The sequence below is a fragment of the Gopherus flavomarginatus genome, chromosome 1, assembly GCF_025201925.1.
Source record: "Gopherus flavomarginatus isolate rGopFla2 chromosome 1, rGopFla2.mat.asm, whole genome shotgun sequence".
NCBI lineage: Eukaryota > Metazoa > Chordata > Testudines > Testudinidae > Gopherus > Gopherus flavomarginatus.
In genome coordinates, this window is record NC_066617.1 from 347,427,446 (window position 1) to 347,450,085 (window position 22,640).

Sequence of the window (22,640 nt, forward strand, 5' to 3'; positions counted from 1 at the left end):
GGAACAAAGAGCAGGGAGTCTTCTCCTCTGCTCTCAAAAGTCACCTACTGGTGCACAGGTAGCATGGAGGAGGAAGTCACTTGTCTTGGAGCAGCCTTAGGAGCAGACTCAGACAAGGACCCCAGGAGGGTGGAAGGAAGACTGACCGTCTGAGCACGGAGACTGGAGAGGTGCAGACTGGGGAGACTGGGATGAGATGCTAGGGTGGTGAGGGAGAGGAGGAAAGAGAGGCAGGACAGGGACAAGGACAGGCTGAAGGGGACAAGGGCAGAGGGTCAGTGAACACTAGAAGAGCCTGGAGTGGAACCCAGGATATCTTGGGTCTCACCATTCCTCTGCAATCATCAAATTTCTGTGAAACCCGCTGGCAAAGAATATGTCTCATTGCCCTCTAAAAGCTCATCCACACAGAGCATGACAACCTATCACTGCTATCCATTATTCTGTTCAACCAAGTGGCTGTGGATTTAAAGTTCCAGCGCTGATGATGAGCCATGTGGGTATCAATATAACAGCATATGACAGAATTTGGTTTTTTTCAGTATGCTTTTTTAAAGTCATAGGAAAACACATACAAAAAACTGTATTAAAGAACATTAAAGGCTCCAAAGTCTAGCATTCAAAAGTTAGGTAATGGCAGAATTAAGGTTGTCTGGGCAATATTAATTCAGGCCTCTTGTTTTAGGAGCCTCATTTTAGTCACCCAGGTTTTAAAATGTTGATCTGTGGCTTAATCCTGCAATAAGATCCACATAAGCAAACCCCTGCATTTGTTTGAAGCCCCATTGACACTATTACAGATGGGCAGACCCCTCCCCCACACCTAACACACACACGCACGCACACACATACCCACACACAATAACAAACATAAATTTAACTATCCAACATACAGCGAGGTATTTTAGAAAATATATCATAATGAACAGGTTTGACCTCACACCTATGATTTGGCTAAGTCTTCCAACCACAGCCTGCACTGAAACAGCTCCTGATGCATGTAGTACCAGAGGAGATGATATGCGGAGTATGCAAACAGATGGTAAGCAAGAAAATTCCAAGCATGAGTGGGAACAGGTAGGAGGTACAAAAAAATCAAACCTGGGATAATTAAAGAAACTGCTAACCTTGTGTATTTAAAGACGTGCTTCATCAACCAGTAATTAATAACTTAAGCTTGTGACTACTTCAAATCAACTGTTTTACTATATTTGTTATATGTTTGTACAGTGCCTCATACACAATGGAACTCAGGCCTCTGGCCTTACCACAATGCAAATAACAATAATTTAGAAAACCATAAAACCCAATAATTCAAACATGGCCTCCTTTTGAAAATGCATCAGCATTTAACCTTGTTAAGTGTGTTGCAATATTGCCCGATGTAATAAAGAGTACTGACACGCATGCAAAGCAAGCATGACAGTGGCTTACACATAGGAATCTGCTGCATAATGAGAATTAAACAAGAAAAACCAACAAAAAAAATCTTAGAGAAACAGCATCAAAGCATTATTCTGCAACTTCAGTCCATCTGTTTTTGTTATTTTAATTCCTCTCTTCCATCTGCATTTATTTTGGGAGCGATACTGTAAAATGTTTCTGTGTACTGTAGTCGCAAACTAATTTGCCCTTGACAAAATCCTCATAGTGTTACTAGTTTTACTTTGCTTTCTGGTACAAAGCAAACCGGAGTCTCTCAAGACTTTCAACACGCAAATATAATTTCATTAGTTTTCAATCAGTAGTTTGTACACGTACAAGCAAAATAAATTGATTTAGCACCTTAGTCCTGTGATACTGAAGTCTAAAAGGAGTGGGTTTTCTTCCTCTATTGTACCCTGTCTGCAAATATTAGTTACCATCATGGAATATCACGGAAATCAAATAATGGAACCTTTTTTCATAATCACACCAGCAGCTGCAGTGGCATGTTTCAATGGCGATCCACTGGAACTCATTAAGAAAGCATTATGTATAGTAAATTAAAATGCAGGGTCTATGATCTGCAGACAAAAGGATGACAAAGCTTATCAAATGTATGCCTTGGACAGGGCTTTAAATGACATCGTCCTCTTAGAACAGGTGACTGCGCTCTAGGATATTTCTGTTTGTAATGAGCAGACCAGAGCCAGACAATCTATATCTGGCTTTATGGAATCTGTTCTAAAGAAAATACTGCATTCCCTAATCCAATGAAGCAAAGATTTAGATTGGGGCTGAATAGAGTTTTAAAACAGCTAAACAGTGTCTTTAAGGCACATACAATTACAGAACAATCACAACGGTAATATTAATCAGTGGTAATGTAAAATTATCTGTCGTAATAAACATCTGCTTTTGCAAAGTCCATGTTGGTTTTAGTAAAGTGTGTCCAAGGAAAGAAAAGCAAATTTAGAGAAAATAGGCCAAAGAACCTGGTCCAGTGAAGTCAATGACAAAACTCCCACTGGCTACTGTTACTCCTAACAGTTACAGTGGTGTAAATCTAGTAAGAATCTGGCCTTTCACATCTGCATCACAAAAGGGCTGTCTCTCCCCTTTCTAGGCAGCTTCACACTCAGGGATAGTCTACACTAGAAGCACTACAGCAGCACAGCCGCACCAATCCAACTGTGCCGCTATAGCGCGTCTGATGAAGACGCTCTCTGCTTACAGGAGAAGGCTCTTCTGTCAGCATAATAAAACCACCTCTGCAAGAGGCAGTAGCTATGTTGGCAAGAGAAGCTCTCCCGCTGACAAAGTGCTGTCCACACGGGCGCTTAGGTGGGGTAACTCGTTGCTGAGGAGGGTGGCTTAATCAAACCCCTGAGCGACATAAGGTATACTGACATAACCTGTAGAGTAGACAAGCCCTCAGATTAGAATTTCAAGAATGGCTTAGTCAGTATCACAGCATTCAACCACCACAGAACAAATCTTTTGTTATCATTCAAATGAATGGACATTTGAGCAACTCTTCAGTAATGGACAGATCTACAGGAGACTTCCAAAGCAACTGACAAAAGTTAAAGCAGCAAAGAATCCTGTGGCACCTTATAGACTAACAGACGTTTTGGAGCATGAGCTTTCGTGGGTGAATACCCACTTCCTCAGATGCAAGTAAGTCTGTTAGTCTATAAGGTGCCACAGGATTCTTTGCTGCTTTTACAGATCCAGACTAACACGGCTACCCTCTGATACCTGACAAAAGTTAGTAACACAAGCCTGGTCTACACTGGGGGGTGGGGGGGCATCGATCTAAGATATGCAACTTCAGCTCCGAGCACAGCGTAGCTGAAGTCAATGTATCTTAGATCGACTTATCTCGCGTCTTCACGGCGCGGGATCAACGGCCGTGGCTCCCCCGTCGACTCCGCTTCCACCTCTCACCCTGGTGGAGTTCTGGAGTCAATAGGGAGCGCATTCAGGGATCGATTTATCGCGTCTTGTCTAGACGCGATAAATCGATCTCCAAAAGATCGATCGCTACCAGCCAATCTGGCAGGTAAGTGTGGACATACCCACAGTTTACAAAGTTAATTCTGTACACAAACCAAGCCCCATACTTGTCTGACTAACTGCCAGATTAGTTCAACAAGTCATGACAGTCTGCTGTTCATCATTTTGTTTTTATGTTATGGATGGTTTCTAGGTGTGTGGAGCATACACCTTTAACATGATAAAAGATTTTCATAAAAACAATTTGAAATCCAAAGCAAAGGACATAAATTGTCACAAGCTAACAGAGGAACACAAAGAACATTCATCAGATGGTTTCCCTCAGACGCATAATTAGCTTTGCTTTTGTGCTGGCCTTGCACTGAACATGACAATGTAGGGATCACAGTTATGCTTCAGTAGATCTTTGATTTTCCAGGGTCAGCTCTCTTTGAAGAATATCACTCATTTACTACAAAATAAAAATACATCAACAAACTACCCAGAACCAGAAAAGTGCTTAACTATCTGTTGCCTCTTTCATGCAATTATAGTGTCAATGTTTATGCTCCTTGTCTCACCTGTGAAAGGGGAAAAAAAAAACTCTCTTCCCCAGAACCCATTTTACAAACAATTGTCTAAAATTACTTTGGGCCTGAAAATCCAAATGTGACAAAATTTAGACAGGACTTCAGGGTAGAGGGACAGAAAGGTTAACAGCTCCTTTAAAAAAAAAAACAGACTAATTGAACATATCTTAGGCCCTTTTAAGCCAAGGGAAAAGCATTTCTATCTATTTTCCAGTACACCCTAGTAATTATCCTTATTTAACATATACTTTACAGAGCCTATATAAGCTGGCAAAGAGCGGTAGGTAAAAATTAAGTACAGAAGCAACAGAAACTTTGGCAAAGATTTATCATGTTTTCAAGCTATGCAACGGTTTGACATTCATTCACCAAAATAAAAACAAAGGTTTAGTAGTAGAGAGCACCATCATGCCACCGTGGCTCTCCAGAAGCGTGGAGTTTCACCTCTCTCATTCCTCTGAAATCCAGTTGTGCAAGTAGGCTGGTATGCTCCGGTACACTGTACCAGCAAGCTATTTACAGCCGTTATGGCATGCAGTAACTCCTCACTTAAGGTCCTCCCGCTTAACATTGTTTCAATGTTACATCCCTGCTCCATTAGAGAACATGCTCATTTAAAGTTGTGCAATGCTCCCTTATAACATCGTTTGGCTGCTTGCTTTGTCCACTGTTTGCAGGATTCTCCAGAAGAGCAGCGACTTTATAAGAGAGCATTGCACAACTTGTAAGCAGGGTGGGCTCGCAGCCCCCCATCAGCTCCCCTACCTGCCCCCAACACCTCCCACCCACTAGTGGACCCCACAAATCAGCGCCTTCCTCCTCCCTCCCTCTGCCTCCTGCCCGCAGCAATCAGCTGTTTTGCGACATTCAGGAGGTTGCAGGGGTGGGAGGAGGAGCGAGGCTGTGGCGTACTCTGGGGAGGGGAAGCTGCCGCTGCTCCTGCTAAAGGTACTTCCTAGCCTAACATGGCACAGTCAGCCTCCTTGCCTTCCTCACTGTCTGCAGTGGGCTGTGCCTGAGTGGGGTAAGGCGGGGGCACCTCCCAACTACAGTACTGCACAGTACATATGTTTGTAAACACACAGCATGTGCCTGCTAACCTCCCCCCCCCCGACTCCTCCAGCAATTCACCGTTGCTTTATGGCCCAGCCGCCACCCTGTTTGGGAATAGGGCACTACGCCAAGCGCTTGCAAGGCCACCAGCTGTGTGCAAAGCAGCTGCGGGATCTGCACAGAAATGGTCCTGCCTTGCTGTCTTGCAGCTGAATACACAACATTCCATCCACTCCCCCCCCTTCGCTGGAGGGGCATTAAGAACACGGGGGCAGCAACTCACCCAAAGCAAGTCACAGTAATAGCGTTCCAGCACCTGCTTCACTGTAGCAAGGGGGAGAAGAGGCATAGAGATGCACAGAACCTGGCCCTGCTCCCATGAAAGTCTGTGAAATCCACAGGAGCTTTGCCATTCACTCTAATGCCAACTGCATCTCTCTCCCCTGCATGCACACAGCAGGGAGGGGCACAGCCCTGCAGCAGATGTTATTTTCCTCCTCTTACTACATTGGCTGCAATGCTACCTGGGTGCTGAGTGCATGGTTATTAGGGGAAATACAGCAGGGCCAGCTTTTCCAGGGCATCCCGGAAGACAGGTCTTTGCTCCTCCAGCAGGGCTCCTGCGAAAGTAAGAACTGCTGGGATTCTGCTCCTTTCCCCGCTGTTGCCCTCTCAGCAGGGAAAGGAGCAGAACTCCCAGCCCCGCCCCGCAGCCCTCTCCTCTGGTGGGGCTGCCGCTGTGTCTTTCTGGTACAGTAACTCCTCACTTAATGTTGTAGTTAAGTTCCTGAAAAATGCGACTTTAAGCGAAACGATGTTAAGATAATCTAATTTCCCCATAAGAATTAATGCAAATGCAGGGTTAGGTTCCAGGGAATTTTTTTTTTGCCAAATTATATACATATACAATATAAGTTTTAAACAGTTTTAAACAAAGTAATTTAATACTACAAACATCACTGCTGAGTATGAAGCTGGGTTGAGGTAGTAGAGTCAGAGAGTGGAAGAGGATCCAGAATGAGACCTACAAAGTGCTGAATAAATAATAAATGAAAGTTGACTTATTACATAAAGACTGTATTCTTCCCTCCAGGGCCGGCTCCAGGCACCAACCCAGCAAGCAGCTGCGTGGGGCAGCCAACAGTGAGGGGCGGCATGTCCGGGTCTTCGGCAGCAATTAGCGGCGGGTCTCTCACTCCCTCTCGGAGTGAAGGACCAGCCACTGAATTGCCGCCGAAGACTGAAGCAGTGGTGGTAGAGCTCCCGCAGATCGCAATCACAGCCTTTTTTTTTCTTTTTGCTGCTGGGGCAGCAAAAACCCTGGAGCCAGCCCTGCTTCCCTCACTCTCCCTAGAGAGCTCCCACGAAAATCAGCACCAGATCTGGTATATATTGAAGGAAACATGAAGTCCTGGATTTATATCCTGACCCATGGACAATTATTAAAAATGGTCCTCTCCTTTGAATGGCTTTGACATTCCAGCTCTATACTGATGAAATCCTCCCCCAACTGAGTAGCACAAACAGAACACTCTCAAGTGTGACGACTCAGGTGATACCTTAGCTGCCCTCAAACTACACTCGGGCTCCATGTAGCTACTCAAAACACTGCAGAATAACATTCTCTGTGTTCCAGAAACTAGAGCGTGCACAATGACAATCTCAGTAATACTGAATACTATCAGAGTCCTACTGAGATTCATTCTTCCGGAAAACACTGATATGTTACAACAGAATGCATTACAGCTTGTCAGTAAAAATTACCGAAGTAGGAAAAGTACTCCACAGTCAACCACACTGGCCATTTAAACCAATTAGGTTCTGTTTGATCTTCATCAGACCCACAAAGCCCAGCTCTCCTATTCTTCTTAACAGGCCTTAATGTTAGGATTTCTTTCACTCTCTTCCCCGCCCCCCACTGTGAGAATTAGCAGGCTTCTAAAAGTGAATAAATTTGATAGAGCTAAGAAAATAGCCTAGAATCTGAAAATTAAAATGAGGCTTTCAGCTACTGGGCACTGCTAGGAGAGTGAACTTTCAGACAGGCATTATAGCTTTTTATGCAATCAAACAGCTGCAGATTGGGGTTTCCATTGGGCAGCTCTGTTTTCAAATGTTCATATGTTGTTATTTATTATTTGATGAGCACAGACAGGGAAGGCAGGGCTAGGACCCTGCTCTCAAGCAATATGCAATCAAAGGCCGTGATCCTGCAAACTGTAACCACATACAACAATTTACACCAGAGGTTCCCAAAGCGGTGCCCATGGGCGCCATGGCGCCCGCGGGGGCATCTAAATGTGCCTGCATCCTGGCCGGCGGTGGAGCATCTGCTGAAATGCCACCGAATTTCTGTGGCATTTCGGTGGCGATGCCTCTCGATGACGCCACTTGCCAATGACAAGCGGCGTCATCGAGAGGCGTTGCCCCCGAATTTCTGCGGCATTTCGGCAGTGACGCCTGTCAATGAAGCCACTTGTTGCCAACAAGTGAGGTCATCGAGAGGCGTCACCGCCGAAATGCCGCAGAAATTCGGCAGCATTTCGGCGGATGCTCCATCACCGCCACAGTCCTTCGTCTGGTGCCCACCAGACGAAAAGGTTGAGGACCACTTGATTTACATGGTGCATACCCTTTTGAAAAGCTTTACTTTGGGCAGAAACTTTCCATGTTCTGTCACAGCCAGAAAGTGAACATTTGGGGAAACTTTCAATAACTTTATTTGAGCTGATTTTCAGTTCATCAAGGGAAGGGGAAAACTGGTTTGCTAGTTTAAAAAAAACAAGAACACAACCTCCATTTGTTTAAAGACATGAAGAAAACAAGGAGAGGAAAAAGGCTGACATTTGAAACTTTGCAAGGAAACAGTTTTCATTATAGGAGTAGAGGCTTCATTGTCATAGAAGTTAGAGAGTGAAAGGCCCTACCTACTGCATCATCTAGTCAACCTCTCTGTCGACAGGGTGTTGAGAGAAGCAATTTCAAGTTATAAGCACTCACTGAGCATTGCACCTGCTAAGACTTATACAAATCATTATTATATATTTATGTTACGGTAGTGACCAAAGGCCTTAACTGGGATGAAGGGGGAGGTCTGTGCATGGCACTGTGCAAACACACAAAACAGACAATCCCTATTCTGAGAGCTAACAATGTAATGATGTCCTTATCCTTTCATGACACCACTGGATATCAACCCTACTGAGTTGGACAGGAGATTGAAAATATCTGGCTGAAACACACCTGGCAATACCCTTGTGGGGTGGAAGGGAGAGAGCAAGAGAAAAGCAATTACTTTTAGAATTAGGAAAGGAGGAAATTAAACATCTCAAGATTTTCAGATCTCTAAAGCTAGTGGGCTATGAAGCAGTCCAGCCCATGCAGAATCAATTGCAAGATCATGTCCCAACCTTTAGAAAACTAAATTTCTAGCTCTTTCAATTGTGATGATGAAAATGCAGTTAGAGCACATAAGCAACCTTAACTCTGTCCTGTAATATTAGGCAACAACCATACAATTCTGATTAATGCACTTTAGTATCTGTGATCCCAGATTGGACGAAAGCAACTTATAAAGACATTAAGATTTTGTCATACTTGTTTTCCTCATGGTATCATTACAGGGCCGATTTAAGCATATTTGAATGCCAGTGATGGAGTGTCCGCCCCACACAAGGCCTGAAGAGGTTAATATAGATAGGTGGGCCAATTAATCGCAGAGGCTGCACCTGGAGGAGGGTAATGAGGCTTAATTAAAGAGGAAGCGCAGCTGGACAGAAACAGGAGTGGCCTGTATAAAGCCCAGTGGCTAAGTGTAGAAGGGGCTGCAGAGAGTGAGACAGCAGTCACTCTCAGGGTGAGAGAAGGCAAGGTAGGACGTAATCCAGGGATACAGAAGTAAGCTTTAGGATTGTGCAGACTTTGACTGCTTGTTGTAGGGCCCCGGGCTGGAATCCAGTGTAGAGGGTGGGCCTGGGTTCCCCTACCAACCACTGGAGAAGTGGCACCATTAAGGGGGCAGTGGGTCCAGAGTGAGACTGATACCCTAGAAGTGGAGGAGTACAGAGACCCAGCCAGAGGGCCAAATCAAGAAGCAGGAGCAGCTGAGTCCTTAAAGATTGAGGCTTTGTCTACACTGGACTTTAGTCAGTAAAACTTTTGTTGTTCAGGGGTGCGGAAAAAAGAAAAACCCGAATGACTAAAGTTTTGCCGACAAAAAGCACCGGTGTGAACAACGCTTCATCAGCAGAAGCGCTCTCCTGCCGGCAAAGCTACTGCCGCTCATTGGAGGTAGAATTTTTTTTTGTCGGCAACAGAGCTCTCTCCTGCCGACAAAGAGCAGCTACCCTGTGCACCTTTTAGCATCATGGCTGTAGCAGCACAGCTGTGTCTCTAAAAGGTGCGTAGTGTAGACATAGCCTTAGAGAGTGACAGAATGCAAGGAGCGTCCATATGGCAGAGTTAATCCCCAGACTTGGCCAAGTGCTGGCGCTCCTGTGGTGAGCAAAACACCCTGTGACAATGGCCTAAATATACATTCCCATATCTTAACATGTTTGCATTTCTTATAAATTAAAATTAAATTGTAAATTTCTTGGATTTGCAATACCAGTCCACACACGGAGTTGGACAGGAACAATTAATCTGCTTAAAATTCAGGATTAATTTCCCTATGTTGACAACCCTTACAGTGCTAGCCTCCAGGAGCTCAATCTGCTGAGTTTAACCAAGAGAAGGTTAAGGCGGTGACTTGATCACTGTCTATAAGTATCTACCTTGGGAACAAAACATGGATAATGGACTCCTCAACCTAGCAGAGAAAGACAAAGCAAGACCCAATAGCTGGAAGCTGAAGCTAGACAAATTCAGACTAGAAAGAAGGTGCAAATTTTAACAGTGAAGATAATTTCCAATTTGAACAGTTTATCAAGGATTCTCCCTCCTGGCAATTCTTAAATCATGAATGGATGATTTTCTAAAAGGTCCACTCTATTTCAATCAGGCATTAATTGAGCAAAGTTCTGTGGCCCATGCTATATAGTAGGTCAGACTACATAATCACAATGGTTCCTTCTGGCCTTAGAATCTATGAAACTTCCATATATGTTTTTAAACTCTTAAGCTACTGACATGTACTCTCCACATTAATACACCTTTTTGTGGAGGAATTTCCTTGGTCTTTCTAAAAATTATTAAACTTTAACACATGAATACCAAAGAACCAACTCACTGAGAATGCTACTGTGTGATATTTGAAAACGTGATATCTACCTTAACACATTTGTTTTTGAAATTTGATTCCAATTCAGTAGCATGCTCCAGAGCAAACTCACCAAAGAGCAGTAGCCAGTTAAGCTGGTTGTACCTGCTTTGCGTCACTGGATCAGCACTGAGCAGCCAAGGCATGGTGAAGCTGGCCCTTCATCTGCAATTGGGTTCTTGCAATAATTTTAACAACAATTTTTGTTTTTTTTAAAGGCAAACTTACTAAAGACCCTGCCAGGATATGAAACAGTGGAATCTGGCTTCCCTAAATGAAAGGAAATAGGCATTCCCTTTATTTTGGTTATCTGTGTACGCCCAGATGCAAACTGGACAGCCCCTGAGTCCAGAGATGGGTGAGATCGGGGCTGTGAGATGGCACGGAAGTGGAGAAGGGAGATGGGACTAGAGAGACTAGGGCAAAGGGGGAAAGAGGGAGGATTCTGGTCTTCATGCTGCATTATTAAAGTCAATGGGAGGTTTGCTATTGACTTCAAGAGGAGCAGGATCAGACCCTCCATGAAAGGGTCGGGGTGCTGGAGCAAGGATCTACTTGAGGCAGGGGATTTCAGTGGTAATCTCAACAGTGATGGGGAGGCCAAGGACCTACCTGAGGCTAAAAGGGAGAACAAGGTGGAGCTGTATTGACCTGGCTTTGTCTGTAGACTATAAAACAACAATTAGATATAATTGTTAATTTAGCATAATTGTAATCTAATTTCTTCAAATGTAGCCTATGCATGAGATTTCACTGATTTTTAGCTATATGGAAAGTTTGAAGAGTCTGTGCTCTTTCATTATCATCATCATTTGGGACTCCAAAAAGGGTGGGGGGGAAGTAATATGCTGCTAAATTTCTTAAAGGACCTGTTTTTCAAAATTAATTTGAGCTCAGAGCAGTTAAGAGGTTTACCAAAATTATCAGAAAACTCATTGTGCACTGAGCACATGCTGTCATTTTGGGAAGGGAACATTGTTTTCTTTACACATAACAAAAATCTCTGCCTTACATGGAGAACTCAGCCTTAGATCTGTGCTATGGTCAGCACCTCCACACTTCACTTTCTCTCTCTCTCTCTCTCACACACACACACACACACACGCATGCGCGCACAAACACAAAGAGCAATTCAGCGTCATCTCCAGTCAAAAATGACATATTATTCAAAATAAGCAAAATCCTGCTGTGCGTATCTCCTTGGGTGCTTTATGTTTATTTAAATTTATTTGCCAGTCATGGTCTACAAAGTATTTAGATTGAGATGGATTTTTTTTTCCCAGAATGTCGTTTACTATCGAAAGCTATAGGGAAGCCACAACTGTTTGACGAGCTTTCTGAACAGGAGAAACAGGCGATTGTTACTCAGAAATATCTTTTTGTCATTTATCACTCCACCACCACCCCCCCAAAAAAAGTGTTTACACAGCTTGTGAAGATTATTTTTCAGGAAATTAAATCTCTGTAACACCTTCATCTCCTTAGCACACTTGCCAATTATTCCCCTCCCTCTGATTCCAAAGACAAGCAGTGCTCAGAAAAATGAAGCGCATGTATTTAACTTGGAAAAGCCGTGTGTGTCTACTGTAACCGATAGTCCATGATTACCTCCTCTGTGATAAGTGAAATCCACTGTGTTAAGACTCATTGCTCGTGCATGAACGCTGCCTGCTGGGACGGTCGGTATTGCCAAGCTAGTTTTATTATTCTCTTTCTAGATGGTTCAGAAAGTGAAGATGCCAGAGCGAGTGTTGCGGAGATAGAATTACTTTATCCCCCATATTCCACAGAGTGGGTATAGTACAGGCCCCAATAGTGCACGCTTCCCCATTGCCCTGCCAGTGCATTTCAATGCTTACTGGGACAGACCTCCCCTAGAAGCTGGAGAGTATTACCGGTCCCCGGTTTTATTCAGTCCTCGTCTCCACTGCAGAGGGTAGCAATGAGGAGACCAATCAGCCCAATTGCTGAAATCCTGCATATGCCTACTGGTGACAGCAGAAGTAATACTATGTTCCGGTGCTACAGTGCTGGGGCCAAGGACTCAATTCTGCTGGGTGCTGAGCATTCTGGCCCATTCCAGAGAAGTTAAAGCACATAAGCAATCCCCTTGCAGCTTTGCTGGATAGGGCCACAGGGTCAAGGATCGAGCCTCATGTAAGTACTGAGAGAGCAATAGCGTTCGAAGGGATCAATTAAGTTCAACAGATCTCTCCAGGAACTAGGTGCACTGGAGTATTTCTCCAAATTGCTTGGTCTGGCTTCATTTGTCCTGCGGCCCAGAAATTCCTCTGCTGCCAGAGAGACAACATTAACATTCTTGGCCACTAATTGTTTCCAGGTCCATGTGGTTTGTGCTGCTGTCCGTTCAAGGGGTTCTTGGCACTCCCATTTTGTCTCCCTCATTTTGTCCAAGCAATTCCTTTCTAGGGCTCTTCAGAAAAGCCTACTAATGGGTATGAAGCACATTAATCCCCCCCAAGCCTTCAAAAAATAAAACAGCCTCCTGAATATGTATGACTTGTAAGTGCAGGAGCTGTAGCCACTGCAAAAAGGGCAACAGAGCAATTAAGCAGGATACTGAAGGGCAGATATATCTGCCAAGATTTTCAGAGAAGCGTATCTTATGAGGCGTGAACAGCGTAGTTGACTGATAATGGGATATAGATCTTTTCATCTCTTGGCTGCTGGTGACAAAAAACACCACAAATGGCACTGTTTGGTAATCTCAGCTGGGGCCTAAAACTGAGGGGAGACACAGAATGAATTTCCCTCCAGGCAGGGCTTGGAACCTTGTGCGGAGATTGCACTGCCTCTATAAGGTCTGGATCTGTTCTGGGGACAAATAAGAGAACAATAGTCTTCTGGGTTATCAATCCAGTACTTTTCACAAGCACCAAAACTCACATTCATTTTCATTATTTTAAATGTAAGCTCCCCAAAATGGAGAAATCTCATCTTGGAGCTGCACTCAAAGCTACTCATCCACTGTGAAGTTCAAAACTGGTTGTCTTTGTCAGCTATGATTTGCCGGCAATGATTTTTTTGCACTGATTTGCTGGAGAACATGATTTGTCATCACAATTTCTGGCATTTCAAGGAAACTTTCAAGGGACCTCACAGTCCTTCAAATTGCATTCCTCTACCATGTCCCTCCTTCCTTCCCTCTCTTATACCTTGTTAGCCCGTCAGCTGCTAGTGGTGGTCATCCCTGTGTTTTTGTGGCCAGTTTGCCATATATACTCCTATCACACACATATCCCAGCAGACACAGGAGGAACTCAAGACACAATAAAAATGAACACTTTATCCAAGGCTTTTCTTTCATTTTGAAAGAATCCAAAAGACAAACTTGGATGGCGTCTTTAAACAGATGTTATACAAAAAAATCTAGGTTCTCTCAAGTCTCTCAAAATGTGGATTCCACAATAATAATAATTAATAATAAATAATATTTTTCCAGCCCATGGACAGACATAAATTGGAAAAACCATGAGGCTACATGTACGAGCTGAAGTTAAAACTTTTTAATCACGAACAAGCTGTAATTAAACTTCTTTTACCAACTGCTCACTTGGCACAAGCAGATTCATAACTCTTGCTGGAAGCTGCTGAACTGCCTATATTCATTGACTTTTTTTTTTTTTTTTTGCTTTGGAAGGTTGGTGGACACTCTCACTAAATGATTATACTGGTTCAAAGTCAGGAAGGCACAGAACAGTGGTGGCATTGGTCATTACAATATTTTAAAGTATGAATATGTGGGGGAAAGTGCAATTTAGAAAAACAAACAGTTATTTTGTCTCAGGGTATTATCCAACTGTAACTGTGATCAATTCATCTGCATATAGAGCGTGCAACGGCACAGACTACTGGTTAATTGAAATATGTATCTATCCCATTATTGCCACAAGTGAGAAGCCTTTTTCTTTCAATGGAAAGAACATTGTCTAAAGATGCTAACATAACAGTCTCAACCCAGAATCACTTAGCTGCTTTACCTGGAATCAAAAAACAGAACTAAAGAGCAATTCAGTCCTATTCCAGCCGCTGTGTTCTGACCCAGGGGAAACACATCAATAGAGCAGAGGTCAGCAACCTTTCAGAAGTGGTGTGCCGAGTCTTCATTTATTCACTCTAATTTAAGGTTTCGTGTGCCAGTAATACATTTTAATGTTTTTAGAAGGTCTCTTTCTATAAGTCTGTAATATATAACTAAACTATTGTTGTATGTAAAGTAAATAAGATTTTTAAAATGTTTAAGAAACTTCATTTAAAATTAAATTAAAATGCAGATCCCTCCGGACCACGGGCCAGGACCCGGGCAGTGTGAGTGCCACTGAAAATCAGCTCGCATGCTGCCTTTGGCACGCGTGCCATACGTTGCCAAACCCTGCAATAGAGCATACAATACATTTATTCTAGAGGTAATAGGCCAGATTCTCATCTCAATCAAAATGATGTAGCTCCAAAAATCAATGGAGTGACTCCCAATCTACACCAGTACAACACAGATCAGAATACTAGACATTTCCCTCAGGAAAACCCTACGTTTGTAGCTGTAAACAATTTCTGAACTTCATTCAAAAATACTTGCAAAATATTAAGGGGCAAATTTTTGAAAGCTGAACTCTATGCTGTAAACTGCTAAACACGTATGCATGGATGAAAGCTGTTAATTATACATACAGTTATCTGTTTTGTACATGCAGCTACTTCACTTATTTATTCAACTCCTTGTCTGAACACTCGTGTGCATATTTTGTACATGCACTTGTGCATCTATGTTTTGAAAATATGGTCCTACATTCAAAAAAAAGAAAATCAAAACATGAGACTTATATCTATAAACTCTTATGTAACCAATTGTTGTATTAAACAGAGAGTTTGTGTGTGCGCGCGAGCGTGCACATGTGCAGACAGGCATGTTCACATATCAACTATGCTATGTTGGATGCAGCTTGTCTTCTAATTTATTTTCCTTTGGGGAAGGATATTATACCATTGCTATATTTGTTGTTCTATTATTTATATTTTTGCTGATTTATTGTAAAAATCCTGATTCAGATTAGACATTCCTGGCTAGGATTAGAACATTTTAATAAATTTTGCTAGAAATTCAATGAAAAAAAAATCTAAACATGCAATTTACATCCATTGGATATAAAAAACAAGAACAATAACAACAAAAAACAGTTGTAACCCTTAGCATGTTTTAATTTAATGCAGATGTGTTCTAACAAATAAAATGCATTTAGTAGTCTATATTCATCCCCAAGTAGATAATCAATTGCCCATTCCTTAAATTGTTGCATATTTAGCACTAACAACAAATATATTGAAGACAGACCAAGATATAACAATAGAATTAATAATAATTTTATTTCTAAAGTGCCACTCCTTGGGCTGCTACTTAAAAGACAACAAAGCACATAACATAATAAATAAATCAAGTGATATAATTTTAAAAAACAAAGGCAAAAGCACGCAAAATCATACCACTAAATACCATCTTATATTACTACTATTTTTAATTTTGGTTGAATGTGTGATGATCAAGAAATATATGGACTAAAAGCACTGTCTAGTAACAGATACAGCACATTGTACAGTATATGGGGTAAGGTTGGTTCCCTATTTATCATGTTGTTGTATCAACACATCTCAAGATCTGCCCAGCGGCACTCCAGTGCTTGGTCACTTCTAAGAAGCTACTGACTGCAAAGAGCTATGTGAGATTTGTAACAGAGAATAAGACTCTCTAATAACTTAGCTAAGGTGTCCAAAGCTCTTTAAACCTTGTAATGTCATTCACATATGAAAACAGTGAAAAGCACAGTGAAACTGCTCTGCATCTGAGGAGCTGAGCCAAAGCCCATTGAAGGCAACAAGAGTCATTCCATCGTCTTCAGTGGGCTCTGGATCAAGACCCTTAGTAAATAGCAATATTCCTATTTTTTCTTTACGCATGCAACAGTCCCGTAACATACTCCCAAGAAGAATTTCCTCTGGTCCTTCAGCAGCCAGCTGACCTTTCCCCTGGTTACGCTAGTCTATCACCCATGGCCTACCAGGCCTTGTGTGGCCCAGATGATTTTTTCTGCTGGATCTGGCTATTAGTGTTTAAAATTAATTGGCTCATCCTGGATTTAAAAAATAATACTTGGTCTATTCATCTATTGTTCCAACTTTGTTACCTTAAAAGCAAGATTTAAATTCTCGAGCGGCTAAGATCTAGCTGCATAAGTTGTATGAATACAATGCCTGAGCTATAAACATTCGTTTGAACAACACAGCATGCGTTTTGCAAGGCAGCAGTGTGTATGCTTGGGGAATTTCAGTTACTGACATCCTCCAGTGCCTGACAGAGATGCTAAATCAGGAAAGGTTATTTTTAGAAATGAAAAAAAACAATTTTGCTATTTTCTTCTTAATGTTATTAACTTTGACAGACTTTTTTTTTTAAGAAAAACACTGCTTGTTTACTTATCTCATTTATCACTTGTTTTCAACACAAGTTTCCATAACAGAATATTATAATTTTTTAGCACAGTTAAGTATATGCATCTCAATGCAAACTAATGTACATTTGCAGTGAGCTCCATTTAAGGAGATGTTTTCTGCACAACAGCGATTTACTACAGTATTTGTGGTATCCAACACCTGAAATGGGAAATATGCAACCTCCAAAGCAAATACAGTATTTAACAGTGCCTACTGCATGTACAAGGCGTCCAAACTTCATGAAAAATGTTGGCAATTTGCCCAAGAATCATACTATTTTTGCATTTAATGAAGCAGATTAGAGGCACACTTCGTATGAAGGTGCAACCCACAGAGACAGTAGGCTACAACTCTGAAGGAATGGACTGAAATAAAGCAATTCACGATGGGAACTTGTGATGTAGTGGGGATTTTCCCTTGTTCTGTTGTATGTGAGCCTCTGTGAGTCTTACTGTTTTGCATGAATGCTGTCTGTGCCTCAGTTTCCCTGTGTATTGCACCAATGTCTAGGTGGTGGGAATAAGGGTGTGTGACTTTTGTGGGGGCTGCTCCAGCTGCCTGCATGGATGCTATGGCTGCCCCTTCATAATCTGAGGCTCAGGAGGGGGATGCGACCAGGTGACTCTTGGCTTGGGAAGCGAGACAAAGGCCAGAGGAGGAGCAACAGGCAGGGCAGGGGCTAGGCAGCTGGAAGCAAGTAAGTCTCGTCTGGCTTGGGGTGCAGGGTGAGGGCCAGAACCCTGGCTCTGGGCTCCCCTCCCCCCAAGATGGACTTGGCTGAAAGTCACTGATTTCTGTGCTAACAAGTTCTGTTCTACACTGTGTTCCTGTTGACTAATAAACCTTCTGTTTTACCGGCTGGCTGAGAGTCACATCTGACTGAGGAGTTGGGGTGCAGGGCCCTCTGGCTTCCCCAGGAGCCCTGCCTGGGCAGACTCACTGCAGGAAGTGCATGATGTAGAAAGGGCTGCTGAATATTCTGAGGTCAGACCCAGGAAGGTCTAAGCTGTGTAAGCTTCTTGCCCTGGAGACAGTCTGCTCACAGAGAGGAGGCATGCTCCCCTAGAGTCCTGACCGGCTTCATATGGAGTAGTTCCAGACCATCACCCCTGTGACTCTGTGACAGAACTACATGGAGCACCCTTCAATGCTGTCTGCGGACCACGTTTTATAAACCTGTTGGCCAGGGGTCTTATTTTGGTCAATCCTCATTGAGGTTTGGGTGCAATTAACATCTGGCATTAGTAAACACTCCTATAAAGGGCTCCATTCCTCAGTAAGGATTTACTGCTTTTGATTATCAATTTTTCATTACCATCAAAAGTGAGGTTAAAATGTTTCAGAGGCAACTGCTCATATTAATATCTCAAACACATGCTCAGACTAAAGCTGTCAGTCAGGGAAACTGATGTCATTCCAGCTGCCAAATAGCTAGGGAAGCAAGTCAAGAATTAAATGTAAATACATCCACATGAGATAGGCTAGAGAAAGGGAGAAATACAGCCAGCCAAGAAGATTTCTGAATAAAAGCCAAGATAAACAGATAGGGGCCAAGATTCAATGGCCACATCACATTCATTTCACTTAAAAAGGAAAACGCATAAAAGCAATAAAACAATATCAACACTTTATACGACAACAGTAAATACAGAGACTTTTAAAATAGTTTTTTACTTAACTCTCCGTACCTCAAAGCCTAATAAAGAACAATAATTAAGGTGTGGTAAATTAGCGAGACTAGATAGAGAATTGCTTCTGTGAGGGACAAAAGGGAGTTTAGCTTCTAAATACAGAACTGTACGATGTATGGAGGCACAGCGGAGTGGGGTGTGCAACTTTAGCCTCTACAAACCAGTTCCTGAAAAAAGTGATCTCTTTCTCAAGGAGTTCAATTTGGGGAATTTTTCTTATCTTTCCAGGGAGAGAGTGTGAAGGAAAAGGAGAGAAAATGAACTTCAAAGTAACTTCTCTCTAGAGATCAAGCTATGTGATAATATCCTTTCATTGCAGGGGAGAACCTAAAAAGTTTGATGATTTTGAGGCATTTGCAAATACCAGCACAATTATGCTTATTAACAGGAGCTGGAACTGACTGCATGATCTGCCAAACAAAGGAATCCAGCCCTGAAGGGAGCCCAGTACCCTTGACAACAAAACTAAATCAAATCTATGCATATATTACTTTTGCTTAAAGAAACAGACAAGATGGTTCCCTGTCCTGTTGCAAATGGATTGAGGAGTGATTACACCTGCCTACCTATCCCCTAGGATTCCATCACTTTTTCTTCTGGGAAACAAAAAACAAGTGTTTATTGAAATAATTTACACTGGAGTCAAAAATACATTCCAAGAGTTGTGGTGGCAGCATAAAAAGGGATACAACAGGAACACAAGCAAATACTGTATTTCTAAATCACTCTGCATTTTTTAAGCATATCAGAAATAGGAAAATTGCCAAATAATCAGTGGGGTCACTGGACGATCAAGGCATTAAAGGAGCATTCAAGGAAGATAAAGCCATTGCAAAGAAGCTAAATGAATTCTTTGCAGAAGACTTAACTACCGAGAATGTGAGGAGGATTCCCACATCTGAGCCATTCTTTTTAGGTGACAAATCTGAGGAACTGTCCCAGATTGGGCTGTCGTAGACGAGGTTTTGAAACAAACTGATAAATTAAAGAACAACAGCTTTCCAGGTCCAGGTGCCGTTCACCCAAGAGTTGTCAAGGAACTCAGATATGAAACTGCAGAACTACTAACTGTGGTATGTAACCTATCACTTAAATCTGCTTCTGTACCAGATGACTGGAGGATAGCTAAAAAATGATGCCATTTTTTAAACAAGGCTCCAGACGCAATCCTGGCAATTAGAGGCCCATAAGCCTAACGTCACTATCAGGCAAACTGATTGAAGCTATAGTAAAGAAAAGAATGATCAGACACTTAGATTAACACAATTTGCAGGGGAAGAGTCAATAAATCTTTTGTAAAGGGAAATTGTGCCTCACCAATATATTAGGATTTTTTGAGGGTGTCAACAAACATGCAGACAAGAGTAATCCAGTGGATATAGTGTACTTGGACTTTCAGAAACCTTTGACAAGGTCCCTCACCAAAGGCTCTTAAACAAACTGAGCAGTCATGGGATAAAAGGGAAAATCTTCCCATGGATTAGTAACTGGTTAAGAGACAGGAAAAAAAGGGTAGGAATAAATGGATAGTTTTCAGAATGGAAAGAGGTAAATAGTAGTGTCTGTCCAGGGATCTGTACTGGGACCACTGCTGTTCAACATATTCGTAAATGATCTGGAAAAAAGGAGCAAACAGTGAAGTGGCAAAATTTGCAGAGATAAAAATTACTCAAGATAGCTGAGTCCAAAGCAGACTGCAAAGAGTTCCAAAGGGGTCTCAGAAAACTGGGTGAATTGGTGACAAAATGGCAGATGACATTCAGTGTTGATAAATGCAAAGTAATGCACATTGGAAAACGTAATCCCACTTATACATACAAAATGATGGGGTCTAAACTGGTTGTTACTCATGAAAGAGATCTTGGAGTAACTGCGGCTAGTTCTCAGAAAACATCTGCTCAAAGTGCAGCAGCAGTCAAAAAAAGCTAACACAATGTTAAGAATCATGAGGAAAGGGATAGTTAGTAAGACAGTAAATATCATAACACCACTGTATAAATCTCTGGTACACTCACACCTCAAATACTGTGTGCAGTTCTGGTCACTCAATCTCAAAGAAGATATATTAGAACTGGAAAAAAATACAGAAAAGGTCAACAAAAACGAGTAAAGGTATGGAACAGCTTCCAAATGAGGAGAGATTAAAAGGCTGGAACAGTTCATTTTGGAAAACAGATGACTAAGGGGTGATATGACAGAGGTCTATTAAATCTTGAACGGTGTGGAGAAAGTGAGTAAGTAAGTTTTATTTATCCCTTCACATAACACAAGAGCCAGGGGTCACCCAATGAAATTAATGGGCAGCAGATTTAAAACAAACAAAAGGAAGTTCTTCTTCACACAATGCACAGTTAACCTGTGGAACTCGTTCCAGGGGATGTTCTGAAGACCAAAAGTATAAATGGCTTCAAAAAAGAATGAGATGACTTCGTGAAGGATAGGTCCACCACTGGCTATTAGCCAAGATTGTAAGAGATGCAACCTGCAACCCCATGCTGTGAGTGTCCATAAGCCTTGGACTACTAAGTGCTGAGACTGGATGAATCGCTTGATAACTTCCGTGTTCTGTTCATTCCCTCTGAAGCATCTGGCACTGGCCACCATTGGAAGACAGGTTACTGGGCTAGATGGACCACGGGTCTCACCAAGTATGACCACTCTGATGAGGTGCCATTCCTGCGAAGACTGGCTTTCTTCCCTTTCTAACTACTGTATATGTGCAGCCTTTACACACTTCTCTCCCAGATGTCCTTAATACCAGACCCTCCTCTGAGTTCACAGTAATAACAAACAGGAGATGAAAAATCCATTTCCTACTTATCAAAGCCATCTGTAGAATCTGAACTTCAATTCAAACGTAAAAAATTAAGCTTCTAGCATTTAAAGGTTGCAAAGATAACCTTGTGCCCATTAAAGATCCAGAGCCTTCCTTCCACATTTGCAGACAGATAACTCCCCTGTTCGGCTTCTGTTGACACCGCTAACTTTTCCACAGTCAGAGTTAAATGGACTAATCTTTAGCCAGTTTCACAGGTAATATCCAGGCCCCTCTGGGCTTGAGTGAAATTCACACAAATCATGTAATTTTTCTCCCTGACACAGTTTTGGAAGGTGATGTGCAGAAGTAAAGGCAGGGGAAGAGGATAGGAGCTGAATGAAGAGGCAGAGCAGCAGGCAGGCGGCTGGGGAGAAGAGAAGAGACCCCTCCCACACTTACGCCAGCAATGAAGTTGATGGAGAACATCAGAGATTAACCTCTGCCGAACAATCAATAAGCTATGATGTGGGAGAGGAGAGAGGCGAAGAGGAAGAGTGAGATATCTTCCCTTCTAACAGCAAAGGTGCTGATGGTGGGGAGGTCCCCAAAATATCAATTATTTACTAGACAGCAGTCTCTAGGAAAGCTGCAGCCCTCAAGAAAGCTGGAGAGAGACAGAGAATCCTAGTAGGAATCCCATTGCCCACCTAGTTGCTTGGGCTGGCTGGCTTCTCACCAATGATTCACATCATTAATAGACCCTATCTCCACATATCATCATATTCTGGCTAGTAGGTTTAGTCTTCTGGCTAGTTAACCATTGTGACACAGAGGCCCATTGGTGCCAAAGAACAAAGGGTTCACTGTTCTTTACAAGCAACTCCTGTCTCAGATCTGACAGACTCACTACACCTAATACACCACTTTCAGGGTAGTGTGAGGGGTCTCTACTGAAAGCTTGTAACTTTTCAATACTCATAATCATTGCAAGATGTGTGTATAGGTAATACGTAAGGAATAATGTAACTATATTGAAAATTATTCTCTTAGGGTCTTGGAGTCAAAGTGATTCACAGAAGCTCAGGCTAGATCAGTGGTGGACAACCTGTGGCCTGTCAGGGTAATGTGCTTGCGGGACACAAGACAGTTTGTTTACATTGATTGTCTGCAGGCACAGCCACCCGCAGCTCCCAGTGGCAATGGTTTGCCGTTCTCGGTTGATAATTTTTCCCCTGCAAAAAATTGCTTCCACCGAGAGTGTCTGCTTTCTGTGTAAAATTTCAATTTGTCATCAAAAAACTCCCAAGCACTGGGGCACAGGGCCCAGAGCCAGGGGAGGGCAGGCCTGTAGGTGCCCTGGCCAA

General features: G+C 42.5%; 1 protein-coding gene across 9 annotated transcripts in view; it reads right to left on the reverse strand.

Moving 5' to 3' along the window:
• The window catches only part of FAT3 (FAT atypical cadherin 3), a 607,093-nt gene that overhangs the window by 395,177 nt on the left and 189,276 nt on the right, over nucleotides 1–22,640 (reverse strand). The gene's annotated exons all lie outside the window — the stretch shown is intronic.